The sequence below is a fragment of the Tenrec ecaudatus genome, chromosome 14 (genome assembly GCF_050624435.1).
Source record: "Tenrec ecaudatus isolate mTenEca1 chromosome 14, mTenEca1.hap1, whole genome shotgun sequence".
Classification (NCBI taxonomy): domain Eukaryota; kingdom Metazoa; phylum Chordata; class Mammalia; order Afrosoricida; family Tenrecidae; genus Tenrec; species Tenrec ecaudatus.
Window position 1 is genome coordinate 51,455,963 of NC_134543.1, and position 11,253 is coordinate 51,467,215.

At 41.9% G+C, this 11,253-nt stretch overlaps 1 pseudogene; it reads left to right on the forward strand.

Moving 5' to 3' along the window:
- The first annotated feature begins 10,071 nt into the window (after nt 1–10,071).
- LOC142425394 (proteasome subunit alpha type-3 pseudogene) lies at nt 10,072–10,989 on the forward strand (annotated as a pseudogene).
- Nucleotides 10,990–11,253: the final 264 nt, after the last annotated feature.

The following is an 11,253-nucleotide window of genomic DNA, read 5'->3' on the forward strand; positions in this document are numbered from 1 at the left end:
TGGCCTCTTTACCCTGGGCTTGAAAATATGTGTGTAACTCTTGTGGGGAGAGGCAGGGAGCTGACGCCTTCCATCCTCCTGGTAAGAAGAGGAAAATGGAGTTTTTAGCCTAGCCAGTATAGAGCAGATTTTCTAGGGTGTGACCTGCAGAGAACATGTGACCTTCTGTATTTCAGAAGTTCCAGAAGGAGGCTCTGGCTGCCCCCACTGACCGAGTTGGGCAGCAGGAAGCTTGGCTTGCCAGAAAAACAAGGGAGTGAACAAGAAGGGCTTCTTGCCAACGTGTCCAGGTGCCTCAGGCCGAAGCTGATTGACTGAAAAACTTGATTCTGAGTTGGTGTTTACTAGTCTGTCGTATAGGTAAGGAGGCTAGTTGCAGCTAACAACCCCCCCGATTAATGTCTTGCTCTGGTAATGTGCACGGGGTGCTCAGAGGGGGCTTCTGCGGACTCCGTGTCCTCCAAGCTGCGCTTCTGCACCTCGGATCTTCCCTTCAGGGGCTCTCATATCTCCCTAGGCTGACTGGAGGTCTGCTGCCGAGACAAGCAGAGAGACGCTGGTCCAAGACATTTAGAGCCAGGCCTGGGAGTGGCAGTGTTTCCTTCTGCCACATTACATTGTCCACAACGTAGTCACTTGGGACTCTGTGACCCTCTGGCGAGTGCGGGGAGGAAATAATAAGTGTGAAACCAGCCATCCTCACACACTGTCTCCTGCTTGTCTGAGCAGAGGAGGGAGAAAAATGCCAGCACATTCCTCTCTTCCTCTCTCCCGTCTCCATCCCTCTCCCTTTCTTCTTCTCTTTCTCAGAAGGATTATGACCGGTCAGCCTACTGACAGTGACACTCAAGTGATAACCAAGCTGGCAACCCGCTTTCCTGTGAGGAGGGTCCAAGAGCTAATTTGTCTTTAGTTGGCCTTTAATTGGTCATTTCTCACCTTTACCTATGCTGGAGCTGTCTTTTGTTTGGTTTTGTTTTTGTTGTTAATGTTCCCTCCCACTTGCTCTTGGTAAATCTATTCTCACAAGGACACCTGGTCCTACAGAAGATGGATGGGTCGGTTGCTATGTGCTTCTGAGCTGCTGCGTTCCTCCCGACTCATCGCAACCCTGGACAACAGAGTAGAACGTCTTCATAGGACTTCTTAGGCTGAAATCCTTATTGGTGGCATAGTGGGTTACAAAGTTGGGCTGCAAACCACAAGGTCAGCAGTTCGAAACCACCAGCCATTCCATGGGAGAAAGATGAGGCTTTCTACTTCAATGAAGATTTGCAGTTTTAGAAACTCTCAGAAGTGGTTTTTTGTTTCTTGTCCTATGAGGTCACTATGTGTCTGAATTGACTTGGTGGCAGTGAGAACCTTTACTAGGGTGAATCACCCAGTCTTTTTGATTTCTGTGGGATCATTGGTGGGCCCAAACCATTAACCTTTCTGTTAGCAACTGAGCCCTAAACCATTGTAAAAACAGAGATCCAAAAATGTACGTTAGACCAGTCCAGATAAATACACAGATAGACTCCCTTATGTAATCTCTTCTGTTTCCACCACGGAGACAGATTGGTTAACTTACTGCCCTTTGGGCTCCCAAAGTGGGTACCCTCCGAGGAGCTAATGACGCTTCACCGACATCGAAGTCATCACAGCCACCCTAAGGGATTCTGAAGTAGTAGAGTCAGACATCTACATCCCCTAGTCTACAGGGGTAGAAACCAAGTTACAGAGCAGTTAAGGGATTTGTCCGTGGTTACTCTCACAAATAATCAGTCCTGCCAGAAGTTCCCAATATGTATAATTAGCTAATTTCCAGTCTCACCGGATGTAAGCAAATAGTTGATGAGATCACATCGGAGTTTGTACTTAACCCCCTCAAATGACTCCTGCAATAAGTGAAGTGTATTTAGGGCACATTTATTTATTTATTTTAAAAAATGTGCTCTTGACCCATTGCCACTAAAATGAAAGGCCTTTCCCCCTTATTTCAGGAATAGTTGGGACATATATTTAAAGAGCTCTCTCAGACAACATTTTGAAAGGCACAGGTTATGATTTCTAAGGGGTCCCCCCCAGCCCCTGCCCCCTGGTTTTGAATCTAGAGCTTGTCTTCCTTTGAAACCAGCCTGAAACAACACGTGTGATTTTTTTAAATGTAATTTACAGATTAGCACTAAGAGGTGGTGTTCTTTATACAAGTAGCTCATGGGGGGAGGCAATAAAATACTAACCGAGTTAGGTGAAAGATGACTATTTAATACACTGTCTAGCACGGTTACGTAATAAAGATACACTGTCGAGGGGAGGCCTGAAAGTAACATGTTTTGGGAGGGTTTATTGACCAGGCGCAGTGAATCTGAGATCAATTAATTTAGCTTTGAAGTTTGTTCTTGGTGCAGATCTTCAATAAGAAGGTAGTTTCCAAATCACTGGTCTGTGAATACTGCTTGTGATTAATTACCCTTTTATAATCTTAGGAATTCTAGGCTTTGCTGTGTTTTGAACAACCCAGACTCCATGGGGAGCTGTATTTTGGCTGGTATATTTGGGACTACTAATAAACACCTCCTTCCTGTTTTTCTTACTACTGTGCATGGCAAATTGTAAAATTACTTGTATCACCATCTCTGTTTCTTGAGCGTTTAACCAGCCTTGATTTATGTTGTGGAATAAGCGACATCAAAGAGTCTTTGCTAACACATTTCTCGTAGCTTTAAAGCGCAAGATACTGTGATGATAGAAAATAATCCATTTAATCGGCACAGAAAAATTGTGATGTTGGTATCTTGAGTACCCATGACTCTTTGGGAAAAAGTCCAGTCTATATACATAGACATATAAAACAGCAAATATCTCTATCTCTCTATAAAATCACAAGGTTATGTTAAATTTCCAAATGTGTCCTCCCAGTGTTGCAATCTGGTTTCCTGGTCAGCTTCTCTTCTGAAGAAACAAACCTGAAACAACATGCCTGATCATTTCATATATCTATTTCTGTGGTTAGTAGTTTTATATGTGTCAAGATAGACATGATTTTTCCATTTCTTTTCTTTTTACCTTTAAATTGTCTTTCTAACATCTAAGTAGTGCATTAAACTGGTAATACACTGAAAAATCAAACTCATTGCCATTGGGCAATTTTGTCTCATGTCGACCCTGTAGGACAGAGCAGAACAGTCCCTGTGAGTTTCCTAGACTGCAGCTCTTGATGTTGAGGTAGAAAACCTCATTTTTCTCTCACTGGGTGGCTAGTGGTTTTGAACTGCTGACCTTGCAGTTAACAACCCAATGCATACCAACTACACCAACAGGGCTCCTAAACCAGTAATAGTTACTACTATATTATGCTTATTCATCTCAGGTTTTAAATTTGAAAACGACTCTGGCATTTTCTTTCCTTTATTTGCTCACATTAGTCTGGATTGCACTGAGATTTCCAGTTTCTGTTACGTAGGCGACAGGTTCACGTATAAGCACAGGAATTGCTGACTTTGAATGGGTCAGCAATTCCCGTGGAAGGTTAGGCCCGGGAGGACTGGTTCAGGGGTCTAGAGCTGGCCCCCAGAGGAGATAACGATTACCTTTCCAGGTCAGACTGTTACTGAGTGAATGATCAACAGAGTCATTCACCTTTGTTGATAGAGAAGTATGCAGAGCTAAGGAGTGACTTGTGTATTGGGATATCCATCCTTTTGCTACTGTCCAGCCGGAGTTCTCCACCATCTTCCTGTTGACCCGTGTGGGGACAGGCACAGACTACACATCTGCCCCTGCACTGGCAATGGAGCAGTGCTACGCTTAGATCAGGTCCTTGTCCCCAACCCTCACACCTTCTGTTGGCACCCCTAACTCACAGGGCAAAACATTCTTGGGGCTTAGAAGAAATGCTCACCAGAGTTATGTCTAACTCCTATGACCTAAATATCCCGGACTATTGAATTCCTGCCCAAATGACCCCTATTCTGCTTCCAGGGCGTGAGCAGGGCTCTTTGCTGGTCTATCCTTCTGAGGGGTGTCTTGGTGACCACTGTTTAATGATGTTTTGTAGACATGTGATGTGGTGTAGACATGAGGACTGGGGTGCCCATACACATTCATCTCAGGCCCCCTTGGCATAGATCAAGTCAGGGTCAAAGACAGAGGGGCTAGGCTACTGACTGAGGTTTTTCTTTATTCTAACAGATATTAGGGACTTGTCTGCTCTGTAGGGCCAAAGGGAAGATGGAGCTTAAGAGTCTACATGTTGCTCTTCAAGTTTCTCTCCTTTCCTCTCCATCTCTTCCACCTTAAAAAATTTTTTTTCTTTTAACAGTTTTATTGGTATATAATTTACATATCATAGAATTCAATAGTTCAATCACATCAAGAAGAGTTGTACAGTCACCACCACAATCAGTTTTAGAACATTTCCTTCATTCTTGTACTCATCATTATTTGCTCCCCATTTCCCCCAACCTCTCTTATCATCCCCTCAAGGAATTATTAATCTAGGAACCGCCTCTATATATTTACCAATCCCGGATTTCATGTACAGAAAAACATTTTAAAACACAAATGACAATAACAAGTAAAAAACTCATTTGAAAAGAAAGCATAAAATATTAAAAACTAGAATAATTTTAAAACAGATCACAGGGGAAATTAAATGACGAGATGTTAAATTTTATCAGTTTATATTTCTTTTTTAAAAAATATTTTTATTGGGGCCTCTTACAGCTCTTATCACAATCCACACATTCATCCATTGTTTCAAGTACTTATGTAAATATGTTGCCATCGTCATTTTCAAAGCATTTTCTTTCTACTTGAGTCCTTGGTATCAGCTCCTCATTTTCCCCTCCCTCCTCAATCCTCCCTTCCCTTCCATCCCTCAGAAACCCTTGATAAATTATAGCTTATTATTATCATATCTTACATCATCTGTTGTTCATCCCCCTGCGAGGGGGTTATATGTCAATCCTTGTGATCGATTCCCTCTTTCTCCCCCCACCTTCCCCTTTTCCTTCTGTTATACCTATTATCACTATTGGTCCTGAAGGGTTTATCTGTCCTGGATTCCCTGTGTTGCAGGCTCTTATCTGTAGCAGTGTGCATGTTCTGGTCTAGTCAGATGTGTAAGGTAGAATTGAAGTCATGATAGTGGGGGAGAGGAAGCATTAAAGAACTAGAGGAAAGTCGTATGTTTCGTCCGTGCTAGACTGCACCCTGACTGGCTCGTCTCTTCTTTGGGACGCTTCTTTAAGGGGATATCAAATTGTCTACAGATGGGCTTTGGGTCTCTACTCTGTGCCCCACCCTCCACGCCCTGCCCCATTCACATTGGTATGATTTTGTTCAGGGTCTTAGATGGCTGATACCTGATTCCATTGACACCCCCTGATTGATCACACAGGCTGGTGTGCTTCTTCCATGTGGACTTTGTTGCTTCTGAGCTAGATGGCCGCTTGTTTATCTTCAAGGCTTTAAGATCCCAGACACTTTATCTTTTGATAGCTGGGCACCATCAGCTTTCTTCATCACATTTGCTTATGCACCCATTTTGTCTTCGGTGATCATGTCTGGAAGGTGAGCTTCACAGAATGACAGATTATTAGAACACAGTGTTCTTGCATTGAAGGAGTATTTGAGTTGAGGCCCAATGTCCATCTGCTCCCTTAATACTTAACATATAAATATAAGTACATAGATTGATTTCCCTATGATTATATATAAATATATTTACATATACATGCCTGTATTTAGACCTCTATAAATGTCCTTTGCCTCCTATTTCTTTCCTCTATTTCCTTTTGCTTTCCTCTTGACCCACTATCATGTTAGGCCTTCATTTGGATTCAGTAATTCCTTGTTGATACAGTGTCCTTGATTAAGCCCCACTAGACCTCCTATATCCTTCTCTCCATTGAATTTAGTTCACTATTGTTCCATTGTCTCTGGGCTGGTTGATTCCCCGCTTTTTATCTCCCACCTCCCTTTCTCCCATGTCTCCCTTGGAACCATTGGTCCCATTGTTTTCTTCTCCGAATTCTCATCTAGATAGATATGCAGAGACATTTATAAGCGTAAAATCCAGGCAAAGCTAAGCAAAACAACAAAGGAAGACAAAACCAACAAAACAATAACAACAGCAATAAAACACCCCCAAACAAAAATAACAACAACAAAAAGAAAGCCAATGACAAAAGAAAAGCCTACAAATAATTCCAGGTCTACTTTTTGATGTTTAGGAATGTTTTCCAGTTGAGTCTGATGGGGTGCCTCACTCTGTCCCCAAAGTCTATTTTTGGTATTCCCAGGGGACTTCTTTGCTCCCCTTGCTGCTGTTGTGTGCCCTTAGTGTTTTGCCTCAGTGTGATGGGGTCAGATTGGGCACAATTCCTGCACTATGTCTCTAGTGTTGTCCGCCATAGTGCTTTGGTTCAGTGAGGGACATCGTGTCTAGTGGTGGGGCCAGCCCTATGGTCCTTTCTGTGCATTGTCTCCTCTAAGCAGGAGAATTGTCCTCGGGGCTTGGTGGTTCAGGATGTGTTCCACTCACTCTCCTTCCCTCTTCGTTTCCCCTGTGTGCTGTAAACAGATGTGCCCCTCTCCACAAGCTGTAGCTTCAGTGCTGTCCTCTGAAGTGTCTTCTTCTGCGGTGGGGGGTGGGGTGGGGAGTGGGGAATTCTACATAGTTAGGATTGGGGCCAACCTCACAGACCTCTCTATTGGTTTCCTGTTACATACCGGTACATTGTATTTATATCTTGGTGCACCAGGTTGAAGCCTGGTCTATCTTTCCCTCTCCCGTGGAGATATAAACAATACCCTCCAGTGCCCTGCTCCCCTCCTACCCATGTACTTCCCCCACCTCTTTCTTTCCTCCTCCTATTTAGTTGGCTGCCATATGTATCCCTGGCTTGGGTTTGGCCCCTGCCATACATAGCACCTGGGCCTCACCCCCGGAATGTATGTACATAGTAGCTTATCCCCTATGCCCCATTTTTTAATCTTACCTCAGTGGACGCATGTTGTACTTGTCCTGTTGTGCTTGGCTTACTTTGCTTAGCATGATTTCCTCCAGTCTTCAAGCACATGCGGCAATGTGCTTCATGCGCTCATCGCTACTTTTTAGGGATGCGTAGTACTCCATTGTATGGATGTACCACAGTTTTTTTATCCATTCATCCATTGGTGGAAATTTGGGTTGTTTCCAACTCCTTCCAATTGTGAGCTGTGCCACGATGAACATTGGAGCACAGATGTTTGGTTATGGTTCATTTCTTGCCTCTTCTGGGTTTATGCCTAGAAGGGGGATTGCTGGGTCATATGGTAGTTAAATTTCCATCTGTTTTAGATATTGCCAAATCAATTTCCATAATGGCTGTACATACCTACAGGTCCACCAGCAGTGGACAAGGGTTCTTATCTCACCACAGCCCCTCCAAAATTGATGAAGACAATTTTATGGAACAAACTATAACCAGAGACAAATCTTAGATTTAGTAATATGATCCAGAGAACAAGATTCCATCAAAACAGTGGATTCTGAGCAGGTTTGCTATGTCAATTAAAGTCAAGGCAGAGAGGTTAGCTCAGAAGATTACGGTGATTATTTTTGAAGATTCCAAAGGATTAAATCTTCATTTTTGCAAAGGACACAGGATGACCAAAGGGGCTTATGATGAAGCCTTTTTTTAAAAAAAAAAAAACACAACAGACAACTTCATTTATGAGGAAAACATCAAGAACATTAAGGAATTTTTTTCTTCCATCATGCACCTGCACATTCTTCCAGAGTAGTAAGGGCTCTTTACAAGAAGTTTGTTTGGAAACACTACCCCACAGCCCCGATCTTGACCCTTCAAGTTTCTTTTTGCTCTTAAGCTCAGAGAGCATTGAAAAGGAACATGATGTGGTATAAATTCAAGAGTGAAGAATTCTTCAATGGATAATTAGAGCAATGGAAATACTATCTTCAGAAGTGTATGGAGCTAACAAATGGACTTTGAGCTTACAGTTGATTGTAGGTCCTAACCTAAGAACAATTAGTTATGAACTGGTCCTGATTAATACTTGCCCTCATGATGTAATCACTGAAGATATGGGTGCTATCACAAAGTGTGGTGAAGAACTCAGGTGGTGCCCAACTATCAGAAGGATTAATGTCTGGGTTCTTAAAGGTTTGTCTTAAAACAAGTAGCCATCTAAGTGAGGTGTCCACCGGGAAGGAGCACACCAACCTGTGTGAGCCAAAGATTGTAAACAATAAGATCCAAGATCAGAAGATGAAATTGTATTTGAGTTTAAATTCTGAGCACCCAGTATGTATAAGGCTATGGATGACAGTGAAAGCCCCAATTCCATTTTCAGAGAGCCTGCATAGATTAAGCCTCTATCGAATTCCCTCAGACCATTGATTAGAAATGTGCATAGTCTTGCCCTCAGACAGAATGCATTGGAAAATAGATTACTACAGATATTTTCAAATGCAAATTAACTGCCATTGAGTTGATGCCCCTCTGGGTTTAAAAGACGGTGACTCTTTATAGAAGTAGCAAGCTCAGTCTTTCTCCCCTTGACCACACTGGTGGTTTTGAACTGCTTGACCTTGTGGATCACATCCCAACACATAACCTCTGTGCCAGCAGGGCTCTGGTTATTGCAGATATAGTTAGGTTAAATTTTTACATGCTATCATTTGTTTTCCCTTCCAACCCATTTTTAATTTGTTCTATTTTTGTTACCTTATGCTTTGTTTTGGATTGAGATTTTTGTGTGTTTATTTGGTTGTTGTTGTTTTTGTATGGTTTTCTCTATAGGAAGTCCAGAATAGGTAAGCTTATAGAGATAGTAACCAGATTAATAGTGTCTAAGGGTTATGGCAGGGAAGGTTAGAGGATGCTGGGGAGCTAATAATAATGGATACAAGTATGAAGGAAATGTCTTAAAATTGATTGTGGTCATGATTGCACAGTTCTTCATATATGCTTATACCATTGAGTCATGGTACATGAATTACATGGTAAAAAAACTATTTTAATACAGAAGTATATAGAGCTAGGCAGAGATTATTGTACAATCATCCCATGGTTTCTTACCTATCCCTTTGGATGGACATTTATTTTGTTTCTATTCCACTGTGCCTATAAACAATGTTGTTATCAAGTTGCTATATAAGCCTTCTCTTACCTATATATGAGACTTTTTCTAGGAATTATACCCAGAAGTAGAATCCCAGGATCATCGGTGTGACCATATTCAGTTGGTTAGGCTTTATTAAATTGCTTTGCACATTGCACACATTTATATTCCAACTGGCTCTTGCTTTTCCATATCCACACTGGTTATCATCAGATTGAAAATTCGAATCAGCCAGTCAGTGTGAAATTCGATCTCATGTTGCTTTAATGTGGATTTCTCTGATTTTCATAAGGAAGACTTTGCTAGTAAAGACACTGAAAGTATCGATATGGGAGAGCCATGTTTGACAATTACAAAGTAAAACTTCTGTAGAGAAAAAGAGAGAGCATCAAGTTAAAAGATGAGACATGTTGGAAGCATACATATTCTACACATATAATCAACACAAGAATGGTATCCAGAATGTGTAAACGACCTCTTATAAATTTGAGAACCAATCAATAGAAAATGCGCAAAGGTTATGAACAGGCGATTCTCAACAGAAGTAACCAAGCACATACCTGGAGTGCAGTCGCCCCCTGTCTGTTAGTGATCAAGTGAATGAAATAGCTAGCCAAAGCAGATCTATGTAGATGTCAATGTCTTTGGGTCAAGATTCTCCAGAAACAGAACCAATAAGATCTTGTGGCTATATTTCATGTGACTTTCCTCGCAAAGCCTTCCCTACTGAAAATCAGAGTAAGATCTCTACCTCTATAACATCTACTATCTGTCTGTCTATCTATCTATCTATCTGTCTGTCTGTCTGTCTATCTATCTATATGAAATATTTATTAAAAAATAAAATGGGGCCACATGATTGTAGAGGCAGCTAAGTCCTTGGTCAGATGAGGAGATTTGAAATCTCGGCAGGAAATTCCAGCTTTGGCTATTAAGACCCTCAACTGGAAGCCGTCAGGGTGCCAGTTGCGTTCAGCACGATGAGCTCTGTCGGGATCGGGTATGACCCATCAGCCTCTACATTCTCACCTGATGGAAGAGTTTTTCCAGTGGAATATGCTATGAAGGCTGTGGAAAATAGTAGCACAGCTATTGGAATCCGGTGTAAAGATGGTGTCGTCTTTGGGGTAGAGAAATTAGTCCTCTCTAAACTCTATGAAGAAGGTTCCAACAAACGGCTTGTTAATGTGGACCGGCATGTTGGAATGGCAGTTGCTGGCTTGTTGGCAGATGCTCGTTCTTTAGCAGACATAGCAAGAGAAGAAGCTTCCAACTTCAGATCAAACTTTGGCTATAACATTCCGCTTAAGCATCTTGCAGACAGAGTGGCCATGTATGTACATGCATATACACTCTACAGTGCTGTCAGACCTTTTGGCTGCAGTTTTATGTTAGGGTCGTACAGTGCGAATGATGGTGCACAGCTCTACATGATTGACCCATCAGGTGTTTCTTACGGTTATTGGGGTTGTGCTATTGGTAAAGCAAGGCAAGCTGCAAAAACAGAAATTGAGAAGCTTCAGATGAAGGAAATGACATGCCGTGATGTTGTTAAAGAAGTTGCAAAAATAATCTACATAGTGCATGATGAAGTTAAGGATAAAGCTTTTGAACTAGAACTCAGCTGGGTTGGTGAATTAACCAAAGGAAGACATGAAATTGTACCGAAAGATTTAAGGGAAGAAGCAGAGAAATATGCTAAGGAATCTTTGAAGGAGGAAGATGAGTCTGATGATGACAATATGTAACATTACTGCAGCATCTAATTTAAATTTCTATTACAATCCTGTGTAAACTATTTAGCCCTGTGGGTTATTACATGCCCAGTAACCAAATTTCATTAAAATTTTTGTCTTGTAAAAAAAAAAAAAAGACCCTCAACTGATTGGGTGAGGCCCATGGACAATAATTTTTACTTAAGGTCACTGATTTAAGTCTTAACCACATATGAAAGTCTTCCGAACAATATTGATTTGACCAACTGTCTTCACTCTGCCATTTAACCAAGTTGACAAAATTAACCATCACCTTCAGGTTTCCCACGACCGAGCCCCTGAGGTGGCAGGTGGTGGGCAGGCTGTTTGTTGGAGGGCGGTTTCACGAGGGAAGGAGAAAAGCAGGCCTGGGCAGAGAGAG